The sequence below is a fragment of the Oculina patagonica genome, chromosome 14 (assembly GCF_052425735.1).
Source record: "Oculina patagonica isolate OP01 chromosome 14, crgOcupat, whole genome shotgun sequence".
NCBI classification, from domain to species: domain Eukaryota; kingdom Metazoa; phylum Cnidaria; class Anthozoa; order Scleractinia; family Oculinidae; genus Oculina; species Oculina patagonica.
This window is the reverse complement of record NC_135771.1, coordinates 22,404,120-22,416,133: the sequence shown is the minus strand read 5'-3', so window position 1 is coordinate 22,416,133 and position 12,014 is coordinate 22,404,120. Positions and strand designations below refer to the sequence as shown.

At 37.8% G+C, this 12,014-nt stretch overlaps 1 long non-coding RNA gene across 1 annotated transcript; it reads left to right on the top strand.

Annotated features, from left to right (window-relative positions):
* The first annotated feature begins 4,339 nt into the window (after positions 1–4,339).
* On the top strand, positions 4,340–5,508 carry LOC144637921 (uncharacterized). Its single transcript, XR_013567824.1, has 2 exons — positions 4,340–4,678; positions 4,770–5,508. It is a non-coding gene; the product is annotated as an uncharacterized LOC144637921 (long non-coding RNA).
* The last annotated feature ends 6,506 nt before the right edge of the window (positions 5,509–12,014 follow it).

Here is a 12,014-nt window from a genome sequence, read left to right as displayed (position 1 = left end):
GTCTTGCAGTTTAATTCAAGTACTGAATTGCAGCTCGCACAGTAGCACTGAAACGGCTTTTCTGACAACTTGCGTGCACTTTGCGAGTAAACTTGCGAGTCCGTTTGGCCAACGCAAGTCAGTGCGCAAGTGCGTCTTCTTGCGTTACCGTTTGACCCGGGCTTTATAAAGAGTCTCCTTATATGTGGACTCCACTGCGTAACTAACACTAGTCCAGTCCCTGAACTCTCTCTTCCGCGCGCCCATTATAGAGGTTGAACCCAGGCGCGCGAAGAGAGAGTCCAGGATAACTTGCATGCGCATGCGCCAGTTTTTCCCCCAAAATTGGGGGAAAAACCATATTTGGCAGCAGTTTTGAAAACGCGCGCGCACAGATGACGAGTTCAACTACGCGACCTTGTACTAAAGCTGGATCACCGGAATAACTTTAAAAAGCCTAGCTTTCCAGTCAGTGTCTACTAAAAGCTAACGGCCAAAACACAAATCGCTATCCGTTGACTATTCCTAGTATTTTGTAGCTCTTTGTTGAATTATATTTGGATGCAATTGAGCATAATTTTTTTTTCTTGCATTTATTCGCGCGCTTGGTCACGTAGTTGAATTCGTCATTTGAGCGAGCATTTTTAACCGAGCGCGCGCGTCCCAAGCAAGTGACGCCACACTCCTCGCTTCCGATTGGTTCGTTCTGAGCATGCGCATGCAAGTTATCCTGGACACTCTCTTTGCACTAGTTTTGAAGAATAAATCTCCGTTCGCTGCGTGGCACTTGTAATTGCACGCCTGGGTTCAACCCCTATAAAGGGCGTGCGGAAGAGAGAGTTCAGGGACTGGACTAAACTAACACTTATTTCGATGATTGGATTAAAAAATTTCCCCGACTTGTAAGTCCGTATGCCGAGTCGAATTTTGCAGTCCTGGAATTGTAGTGCTATTACATGTACTATCGTGACTTTTGTTCAAATGCAAATGCTGCGATTTTTTGGCTGAGTTACAGTGCATTTATCAGCCATTTGTTTGCAGTGGCTGAAGGTCGTCTACGAAGAAATGAGGACGTTTCTTTTTTCTCTGAAGCTTTGGAGAGTTCAGAAGTATTACTGGATAATTCAATTCCCGAGAAGTCTTGTAAAAAAGACTTTTACAGTATTGGGTAAACTATTGGCGCCATATGAGCACCATTTTCTTAAAACATTTCGTGTTTTAAGGAGAACGTTTACTTAAAAAGTAACTCTTATTTGACATTGACTACGTTCCTTCTTTACTAAGTATTTTTTAATGGTTACGTTGTATGTTTTAGACATTCAAGTGTCGTCCAAAATGTTTTTAGTTGCAGTTTATTATCTAGGCAACAACTGAAAACTTTCTTGGGCTTCCCCCCTTTGGTAGACTTTGTCGTCTTTTGTTTATATTTGCAAGCTTTGAGCGTAGTTTTTTTTCTTCAACAATTGAATTAAACATGTATAAAAGAATGGCTGTTGATTTTCACGCTCTCTATGGCTAGTCGTAGGTTGCTTGAAATTTTTATGAAGAGTAGAATTTTCTATTTTTTTGCTCAACGAAATTTGTTCACTAAGTAAATATTAAGAAGGCCACCCTAGTTAAATACAATTGAGCATGCGCTGTGTTTGAGATCTCCTGGCGCCAAATGGTCTGAGCAGTTATAGCGTGAGCGTCAACAATACTTTTTCTGATTTGAAGCTATGGATTTCATGTTCTATATTTTACATAATTAGGACATTTGAAAGGACGAGAAGCACGGAACGCATTTAGTTCTTCAAAGAGATCAAACCAAGAGGAGATCACGGGAGAGTGATCGGACTTCAAAGAGAAAAACTTACAGAAGAGACGCCATTGTAGTAAGTTATAGTTGTAACTAGACTACAATATTAACGGAGACGGTGAATAGAGGTGCAAAACTCCGCCGATCCTTTTTTTTTTTGGCCAAATCCGTGAATCCGCCACTATTTTCGATCAAATCCGAATTCGCATAACTTGAAACCTTTGGATTTAAGAAGATTCGTTTTATTGCTTGTTTTTGCAACAATTTCGTCAACATACCGACGAAGCTAGACCGACCAAAGCGATCTGAACTTCGTTTTAGTATCCACGACTAGAGCTTAGAGTTCGGAATTCGCCCCCTTAAATTCTCAGCTAATCCACAATCCGCTGTATTTTTGAAGTCCGGGAATTCGCTCAATGTATCGCAAAAATACGCAATCCGGGCGCGTTTTTAGGCCCAATACGTCGATCCGCGAGCTTTTTCGTCGCCCTCATCAAACAGATTGCAGATAGGCGAAAAAAGAGCACGTAGCGAATAGAATGACGACAAAGCAACGTGTATAATTGGACCCGAAAACATGCGTATTCGGGCCGAATTTCTAGGTTTTAAATAAATTTTACGATTTTAAGGCATGATCGTTTAAATTTTGCGTCGATCGTGTTTGAAAATTTGAGGTAGGGTCGCACCTATCTTTTGCAACTTTAAATGCTTCGCTGTTGGTATTTGTTTGTTTTTGTTTTTATAATTTCGTTACAGTCAAAATTAATAAATACACTCATTCCATGGTTCTACAGATACTTTTGTGAGGATATTTATCTTAAAACCATGGAATAGGGGAATTTTTTAAGTATCTCCGAGCATTTCACAGTATACAGCCCAATGGACAAAAACAAGACCACAACACAGGGAACTCCACACCCTACGCGCCCTTTAGTGAATAACTAAACGACGAGTGAAGGAAATCTCAATGCAATCTCAGTTTCCCCAGTCCCTTGGCTATTCGTGAAATCGAGGTTCCACTGTACTTGTCAACAACACATGCGCCTGAAGCTATTTTGTCCAGGGTTCCCACCCCATGTCCCCACCTCCACATGAAAGTGAGGAACGCCATAGTTCCGAAATTCGTCGCTGTAGTTACAACACTGCCAAAGCTTGGTAAAATATTTTTCAACCTCGTTCCCAGGGCTTTTCCCTTGGTAATTTGGTAATTACCAAGGGAAAAGCCCTGGGAACAAGGTTGGAAATTTTTAGGACTGTTCTTTGCAAACGTTTCTAGGGCTTTCTAGGGAACTATGGGTGAAAGTCCCATTGACTGTCTTTTACCGTATGGTTTGCCTAGTGCCGCTTCAAAAATTGTAGCGAGCGGAATGTTCGTTGCCGTGGCAACGTCAAAAGACGTCATTTATTCTCTATATCGGACCTTTGTAGATAAAAAATTCAAAAAATACTCGGTGAAAGTTCTTGTTTTTGATATATTTTTGCAATCTAAAAAAATATATGGTAGGATTCTGCTATATGAACGTATATCGCAAAGTGTTGTTTTAAATTGGCTAAAATATCAAAGAAACAGGAATTTTTTACAAATCACGCGCACGCGCCCATATTTTTGTCCAGTCATAAATATCTCGTAAAGTTGTCGATGTCAGTCGTTGTACTTCGTGCATACGCTTTTAATAAATGCATAATGATGAGCCTAAGGTGTCCCCCGCGACCTTAAGGTCGCGGGGGACACCTTAGGCTCATCATTTAGCGATATACGTCCATATAGATCAGTTAGCGATATACGTCCATATAGATTGTAGGAAGTCTTTGAGCTTATTTTCAAAAATTAGAATATATCTGCAACTCAGAGCAATCACAAAAATATTCGGCATAAACAATCGTGTCCTTTTTAAAAACGCATTGTTCTCACCATAAAAGCGTGGAATATAATTACCATAATTACATTTCTCCTTGGCAAAATGATCGTATTTAGGTCGGGACACCTTCGGAAATCTCAAAGTTTGGAATTTTCCGACAATTTTGTGGCAGAGAATACAGCACGGATACAGAACTTCATGACTTGCCACTGCAGATAGATAAACTATGAATACTGTAGTGTGTCATAACAGAAGCGGAATTTTAAAAGAGCGCTTTTAGAAAGAGGTAGAAGACATTAAATTCAAATTTGGGCACTTAAACCGCCATAACTTGCAGGCAAACTTTAAATTAAAAAATCCGCTTCTGTTATGACACTCTAGAGGTATTGACTGATTAGTTTTTGACAAGATCACAGTGTGCTGTCTCCTACTCGTTCCGCAAACTCTGCCACAAAATCATGTTTTTCTCAATTTGGCACTAACGAGGCTATAACATCGCCGTTAAATGCAATCTACCAAATAAAAGATGACGTTAACAATCTTTCATCATTTCTTTATGTCTCTGTAAAATTTGAGCTTAATCGCACCCATACCAGCTGAGAAATAAGCGTTTTAAAAGATGCAGGTCAAGCAAAATTTTCCTTCATGAATTTATTCATGCTGTCGGTATCCCCCGCGACCTTAAAGAAACGAAATTACCAGACTCGTACCCAGTCGCTTCTCTTGCTTTTTTAGCGGCGCGCAAGGCATCAAGGGAAGGACGAACTTATTTTGCGAAGCGACTGGCAGAAAACCAAAATTTTCTTGCACAAATTCGACATTTCTTGCAAGCATCAATATACAGCCGATTTATGGAACTTTTTAGACTTCTTTCTTCTTGAGTAGTATATTCAAGACTAAATATTAAGTTTGGACGTTATACAGTTCGTATTTGTTGAATTATGACAATATTTTCGAAGTCTGTTGCCATTCAAGATGGCGGATGCAGCTTCAGCTGAGGTCGAGAGTTTGGATATATCTTTCCACGAGCTGAATTACGAGGGTAAGTGGGAATGTTTTTACATCTATTTTGAAATAGTTTATGTTTTTAGTACGATCATTGTGTAAATTCCAGCCTATATTGATATTTTCAGACGATGATAGACCTGACGAACACTCAAAATCAAGTAGAACTCTCTTACAAGTACACATATACAGCTCGCAATACGATGGCTTCAAGTACACCAAGCCTACTAATTTGTAATTGTACATCATTTTGTATGTGACCATTTAAGACTGTCTCATAATAATTATTTTGTGCTCTTTACGACTAGTCATAGCTATTTATATTGGAACCAAAATTTTCTTTGCATATAAGACTTTAGGAATATTTTCAAAAATTTCAAAATGATTTGTCAAAGCATTAAGCCTGCATGGTTTTCATATGTTTTTATTAGTTGTAAAAGTCTTGTGAAAGGTCTTAGAATGAGCTGAAAATTCTCCCTGTATTTTATGTAGATACCTTGTGAAAGTTTTTTATTCTTCATTCCATTCTCCTAAATTCTGTGAAATTCTGCACAACAAGTCCCTTCCAGAACTTAGAAAAAAATTTTTGGTTAACGATTCAATGCAATTAATGTTAGTTAGATAGTAGTGGTATTTAGACAAAGGGAAATGCACTATTGCAGTTTTGTCACAAATTATCTGTTTTTATTTTCATATGGACAGTCATCACAGACAAAATTTTGCATTTTTTGGATACTTTTGATATAACAGAAAGTGATACCATTTTAGTAGTGAATTTGCATATTATAGTAGAGGTTCTCAGCATCACCAGTGTTGTATGGCTTGAATAATAAAATCAAATCGCATGAGAGAATCATGTCAATCTCATACCTGTTGTCAAGTTTCCTAATGTTATGGCTGAGCACAAACAATATACCTGAGAAATAGTTAGTCTTAATTTAATACTACTACACAGTAGACAACAGGAAACAAAGAATCGGCAAACTTTAGCATATCTTGTTAGCTTATTATTTCACAGGTGTATTGTTTGCTCTCTATTTTACAGGTATATATTAGTATTTTCTTTCTTATTTATTATAGACTTGAAGCAACTGTGCCTATTCCATTTTTGACTTGGTATGCTTTTTCGGTCAGTGTTCAAAATGATGCAGATGTGTTCTCTGTCTGATCTATCAAGTTCTCTTGCATAAATCCATTGACAATCAGTTATTGAAAAAATCGTATGGCTTGCCCTTCAGATTTTAACTTGGCCTTTCCCAGCCCAAATTGCGTTGGAAATTTTTTGTTTAGTACATCTATTTTTACATTTTCATCCTTTGAAGGTAAATGCAGCTTGTTCAACAGTTAATTAAGTTTGAATTGATTTGGATTCTGGCAATTATCACACAAATTGCCACATGGTTGTGATGTGTCACTGTCCTCATCAAGATCTAAGGCAATGGCTCAGCATGCAGTATTTCACAATACTATCTAACATATTCTGAAGACATTTTTGGTCCAAGTCTGTTGTTCTGCTTATAAATTGAGTTTAGAATCTTTGATCTCTCCTCAAACCTATAGAATGCATGTCGAGGGCATACCATCTCGACCTGCTTCCTGGAAGTTATCCTCCATAGATTCAGGGATAGTGAGATGGATGACAAATCTCACATTTTTTGTCAATTCCCACGCACGCTAAAGGCTTTTGTGGTACACATTACAGTACATGTATAATTGTTACTGATATGTTAGTGAATTAAAACATGTTAACAAAGTAAAAAAGTTACTATAGTTGGTGTGAATGAATGAAATGAATGAATGGATACTTTATTATAGTGTCAAGGTATTTAGCTTTAAAAAACTAATTGGGGACACTATTTACATTAAAATCTACTAAGCTACATTTAGGTTAAAATATTTACACTTAAATTCTGTGGAGTGGGGTTCATTTGGGGAAGGGAAATTACTATGATAATGTATAATATTGCAAGATACAGAATTTGATTTTTCTACAGAAATTGCTTGTAATGAATTAACTTGAATTAATGTGACATAATGAATTAAAATAACTCTAATAAATTTCAGAGACAATTGTTGTTTGTTAGCATGCATGTTATCATTATCAATGGAAGCTTTTTTTGTGGAAGATTTATAGAACTTCACAATAGATACTTGCTAAACAATAAACTCATCCTCTTCATAAAAAATCGATTGGCTAGAATATTATGGAACATGGATTACAAGAACACATGTTTCCACAATATAGTTTAATTATGAGCTCTAGTAATAATAATTAAGAGCAGAAATAGGTGCACAGAACCATAATGTACTTGTTTGGGAATTGAACCCAAGCTTCTTGAAAAAAAAAATCATAAAGTGTGCTGTCATCTACACCAACAAGAATTGTATAGGTAGGCCTGGTAGTGCACACCTACAGTTCTGCTATGTGGTTTTGATAAATATATATAAATAAGCCTATGAAAGACCTTTATATTGTGGAATTTGTTTGCTGATAGCTTGAAATCTTCACAAGTTGAAACCCTGTTTTCATAGCATATGTATATACAAACAAAAGCATAGAAACCAGTATACAGAACTACATCTTTTAATAACAAAACATACCAACTTCGCGCGTAAAAAGATTTCACAACAATTTCAACAGTACTGCTAGACTTGTGGAACCATACATTGGTCTGTATTAAACTTCACAACTCTGACGAGTCAACGATAATTATCTGTGGCCTACTACCTTTTTCGTAAGCTTGTAATAACCCTTGTGTTACAGGTATGTGCCATAGAGTTTAGCTGCTTGAGTTGCTGAGCTGCATAATTTTGCGATTATATGATCATATTTTAGTGGAATCGTGTTGAATCTGGAATTCGTGTCCTTCGCTCTTGGTTTCAACAAGGTTCCTTTCGTAAGTACATTCGGCCATAGCAATAAACTTAACTACCTTTGACTTGTACTCATTTGAAAGACTGTTTATACATGTTAGGGTTTCTTCTAAGTGATTATTTTTCAGAAGGACTCCTGCGTTTAGAATATCGTCTTGGTTTATATGGCAATTGTGACTAACCCGATAATGGTGGTCGATTCCATCACGAGAATAACAGGAAACACTCTCGGAGCAATTAGCGTGCGGACAAGGAAGATTACGAGCTAAAAAACAGCGCTGAAATGGCCTTTCTTCAAGTGCATTGTTTTTTTGCGGGAAAATCGGCCGCCATCTTGGATTCTTTTTCTGCCAGTCGTTACTTTTTCTACGTCCTTCCCATCATCCTCTTCGAACGTAGCCAAAAACGAGTAACGACTGGGTACGAGTCTGCGAAATTACGCACAAATTTTGGCCAAGGTAGCTTCAATAATAGGAAAACACATTTTCAGCCATGAGGCATATAAATTTAATGGATTGTTTCCATAAAATAGTCAAGAAGCATTGAAAATTAAATTTTCAATGGAGACGGTTTGAGAAAGCAAGACTGATAAGCACAAGTCCCAAGCATGCCTTACCGTTGGCCAGCCTATTGTCTACAGCACAAAGAATCAAAGGAATTCGATACAGAAACAAGGCACTCCTACGACAGATACGAGCGTGAACCGCCTCTGCCTGTCTATACTGACTTCAACACACATAGACTGACGCGATACAAGCGGATCATCCAGCATTTACACCAGCTGGTAATTTCTATTTTTTATGCCAGGGTCACACTAACCTGCGATCTTTCTCATCCCGCCGCCAAAAAAACGCCTTATCGCAGGTTAGGGTCACACAGCTCGAAGAGTGAACAGTAGAAGCCATGTGCGAGCACTTTTACGAAGTTGGAGTTTTACCCCCTTCCTGTCTGCGAAAGGTCTGTTTACTGTTAGTGCCCTAGACAACCTTCAAAAAGCTCTTTTCTTGGTACCGGCATCCGTCTCCTCCAGTTTCCAACTGAAAACCAACCGGGTAAAAGTATACCACCACATCCAGTTTTAGGGGAAAGGGCAGACTTGGCAGGCATTTAAAGAGGAAACAGAATCACTTCCCTCTTAGCCTCCCGTCCAATTGAGTCGCTTGATGCCGAAAAACTGACCGGCTGGTTATCATCGTTTATGACAAAGAGAGTTCGTCCTTGTCCGTTAACCAAACTATTGTAGGATTGAACTTTTCTGTCAAAGATATAACATTTAATTTTTTCAAGCCTGAAGCCGCCGCAATTGATGCTAGGGCTAGGGAACATGGAAATCGCGTGGTTTTCTCTTCAATTTGTCTTATGGGTAATAAATATCAGGTACTCTGATATATAAATGCGTGTACAAAATAGCGACGGACACCCCCCTGAAAAATCTAATTGACCGCTTACGAAAGGGAATATTGCAGAACAGCTTTTATGAATTTATGCAAATTACCTAAAAGCGTTCTTGTTTAAATTGCAAGAAAAATAAAAAAATTCGAATAGAGCAAAGGATAAACTTAAAAAAAGTATCAAAAAGAGGCTGCATGCAAAAATTGGGACTTTCATCACAAAATCTAATCGATCGCTTACGCAAGGACATTGCGGGACAGCTTTTATGAATATATGCAAATTAGCTAAAAACGTTACAGTTTAAATTTCAAGAAAAAATAAAATAATTCGGATGGAGCCACGGATAAACTTAAATAAGGTATAGAAAGGAAGCCACATGCAAAAATTGGTGCTTTTATCACGCGTGTCACGATTATTACGCTAACCGACCTGACTATCTACCGGGCAGCGACAATCATTGTTCATGGATTGAGCAGCGAATGAAATTTGAGAGAAAGATGCACACGAACACGTCGTGTAAAACGGATGACGTGAGTCACGGGAAATGAAATGACGTGACAGGAGACAAAAACGTGCTGATCGGATGTCGTGTTTTTATCAGTGAGCTTTATAAACGTTTATTAGAACACGTCATATGGCAAGCGTAACTCCATAGTAAAAGTTAAAAATAAGTTCCATGAAGAAATCTTGGTGTGATATCTCTAGATTTTTACCGACCTAATTAAATGTAGATGTAGATGTAGAATCTCAACAACAGGAGAGGGGTAGCGTAAAAATTTACTTCCAGCTGCCTGGCGGGACTTCATTGCGTGTAACAGCCCACGTTAAAATGAACCTTGATTACGTGTGTCAGCACATGATAAAATAAACCCCCAGGTTGTCAACATTTCGACTTTGTGATACACGTTTCCTTGTTTCTAAAAAGAGAGTTGACGTGACTTTATTTTTGGTTCATTGTGCACGTACAGAAATGCGTGCGGGGTCGCGTGCGGGTGAACATAAGCTGCGTCACGTCACGAGCCGAAACCAACTCTACTTCAAACGTACCAAAAAAAATTCCATTTAATATTTTTTTAGATCGCTCTTTATACTTTCTGTTGGACATAGACAGATTGGGGTCAGGGCCGAGGACATGTTGAGGGGTCTCAGAAAAGAAAAAAAATGAAAATATACATTTGAAAATTTTTGTAATAACGACACGTGCGGGTCGTAGTCGTAGTTGACGTAGCTTTATTTTTGGTTCATTGTAGACCAGTAGTTCCGAAATTGTCATTTGATGTTAATTTATTTATTACACTATACAATGATTTCATTTCTTTTCACATTTGCATCTGAGCTTCACTGAAGTTATTTTTGGCGTTACTAAGGGGACAGGGGTAGCATATAAAATTACTTCCGTTCTACAACTTCCGTCCACACAATTTTTGAACACGCAGACTTCCGTCAACATCTGTATCACTCTATTACTCATTCTGGAGAATGAGCTAAAAATGAGAAGGGTCGTTTATTTATAGTTTTATTATTTATAGTTTTCGTTTGTGATTTTGCGCGCTCCCAAGGCAGAGGGTCTGAATGGGGGTACCTCGATAACACTAAACACTTAATTTTTTGGCTCCGTAAAATGAAACAGTTATTTTTTAGGCATTTAACACTAACAGTAAAAGATCCATGTAACAGTAAATTATATTTAGAAAGAAACAAAAACGGCTTCAAAAGGCCAATATTATTTTGTTTAGTACATCAAGAAGATTTCGGCCATTTTCCGATCATTTTGGAAGATTTTCGAAGACTACCGAAGATTTCCGAAGTCTGCTGAAGATATCCAAAGACTACCGAAGATATCCAAAGACTACCAGAGATTTCCGAGGAGAAATCAGAAAATTTTCTCTTAGTTCATGAGTGATTTTATTACCGCTTTTCGAAGAGATTGTAAAAAGATTATAGACAGGAAAAATTATTGTAGTGGTATAAATATTCCCTAGCTATTCCATGGTTTAAGATAAATATCCTCACAAAAGTATCTGTAGAACCATGGAATGAGTGTATGTATTAATTTTGACTGTGAAGAAATTATAAAAACAAAAACATACAAATATCAACAGCGAAGCATTTAAAGTTGCAAAAGATAGGTGCGACTCTACCTCAAATTTTCAAACACGATCGACGCAAAATTTAAACGATCATGCCTTAAAATCGAAAAATTTATTTAAAACCTAGAAATTCGGCCCGAATACGCATGTTTTCAATTGCAATTATACACGTTGCTTTGTCGTCATTCTATTCGCTACGTGCTCTTTTTTCGCCTATCCGCTATCTGTTTGATGAGGGGGATGAAAAGGCTCGCGGATCGACGTATTGGGCCTAAAAACGCGCCCGGATTGCGTATTTTTGCGATACATTGAGCGATTTCCCGGACTTCAAAAATACAGCGGATTGTGGATTAGCTGAGAATTTAAGGGGGCGAATTCCGAACTCTAAGCTCTAGTCGTGGATACTAAAACGAAGTTCAGATCGCTTTGGTCGGTCTAGCTTCGTCGGTATGTTGACGAAATTGTTGCACTGAAAACAAGCAATAAAACGAATCTTCTTAATTCCCCTTAAATCAAAGGTTTCAAGTTATGCAAATTCGGATTTGATCGAAAATAGCGGCGGATATACGGATTTGGCCAAAAAAACCGGATCGGCGAATTTGTATACATCTATTTTCCCTTAATATTGTAATCTACTTACAACTATAACTTACTACAATGGCGTCTCTTCTGTAAGTTTTTCTCTTTGAAGTCCGATCACTCTCCCGTGATCTCCTCTTGGATTGATCTCTTTGAAGAACTGAATGCGTTCCGTGCTTCTCGTCCTTTCAAATGTCCTAATTATGTAAAATATAGAACATGAAATCCATAGCTTCAAATTAGAAAAAGTGTTGTTCACGCTCACGCAATAACAGCTCAAACTTTCTGGCGCCAGGAGATCTCAAACACAGCGCATGCTCAATTGTATTTAACTAGGGTGGCCTTCTTAATATTTACTTAGTGAACAAATTTCGTTGAGCAAAAAAATAGAAAATTTTACTCGTCATAAAAATTTCAAGCAACCTACGACTAGCCATA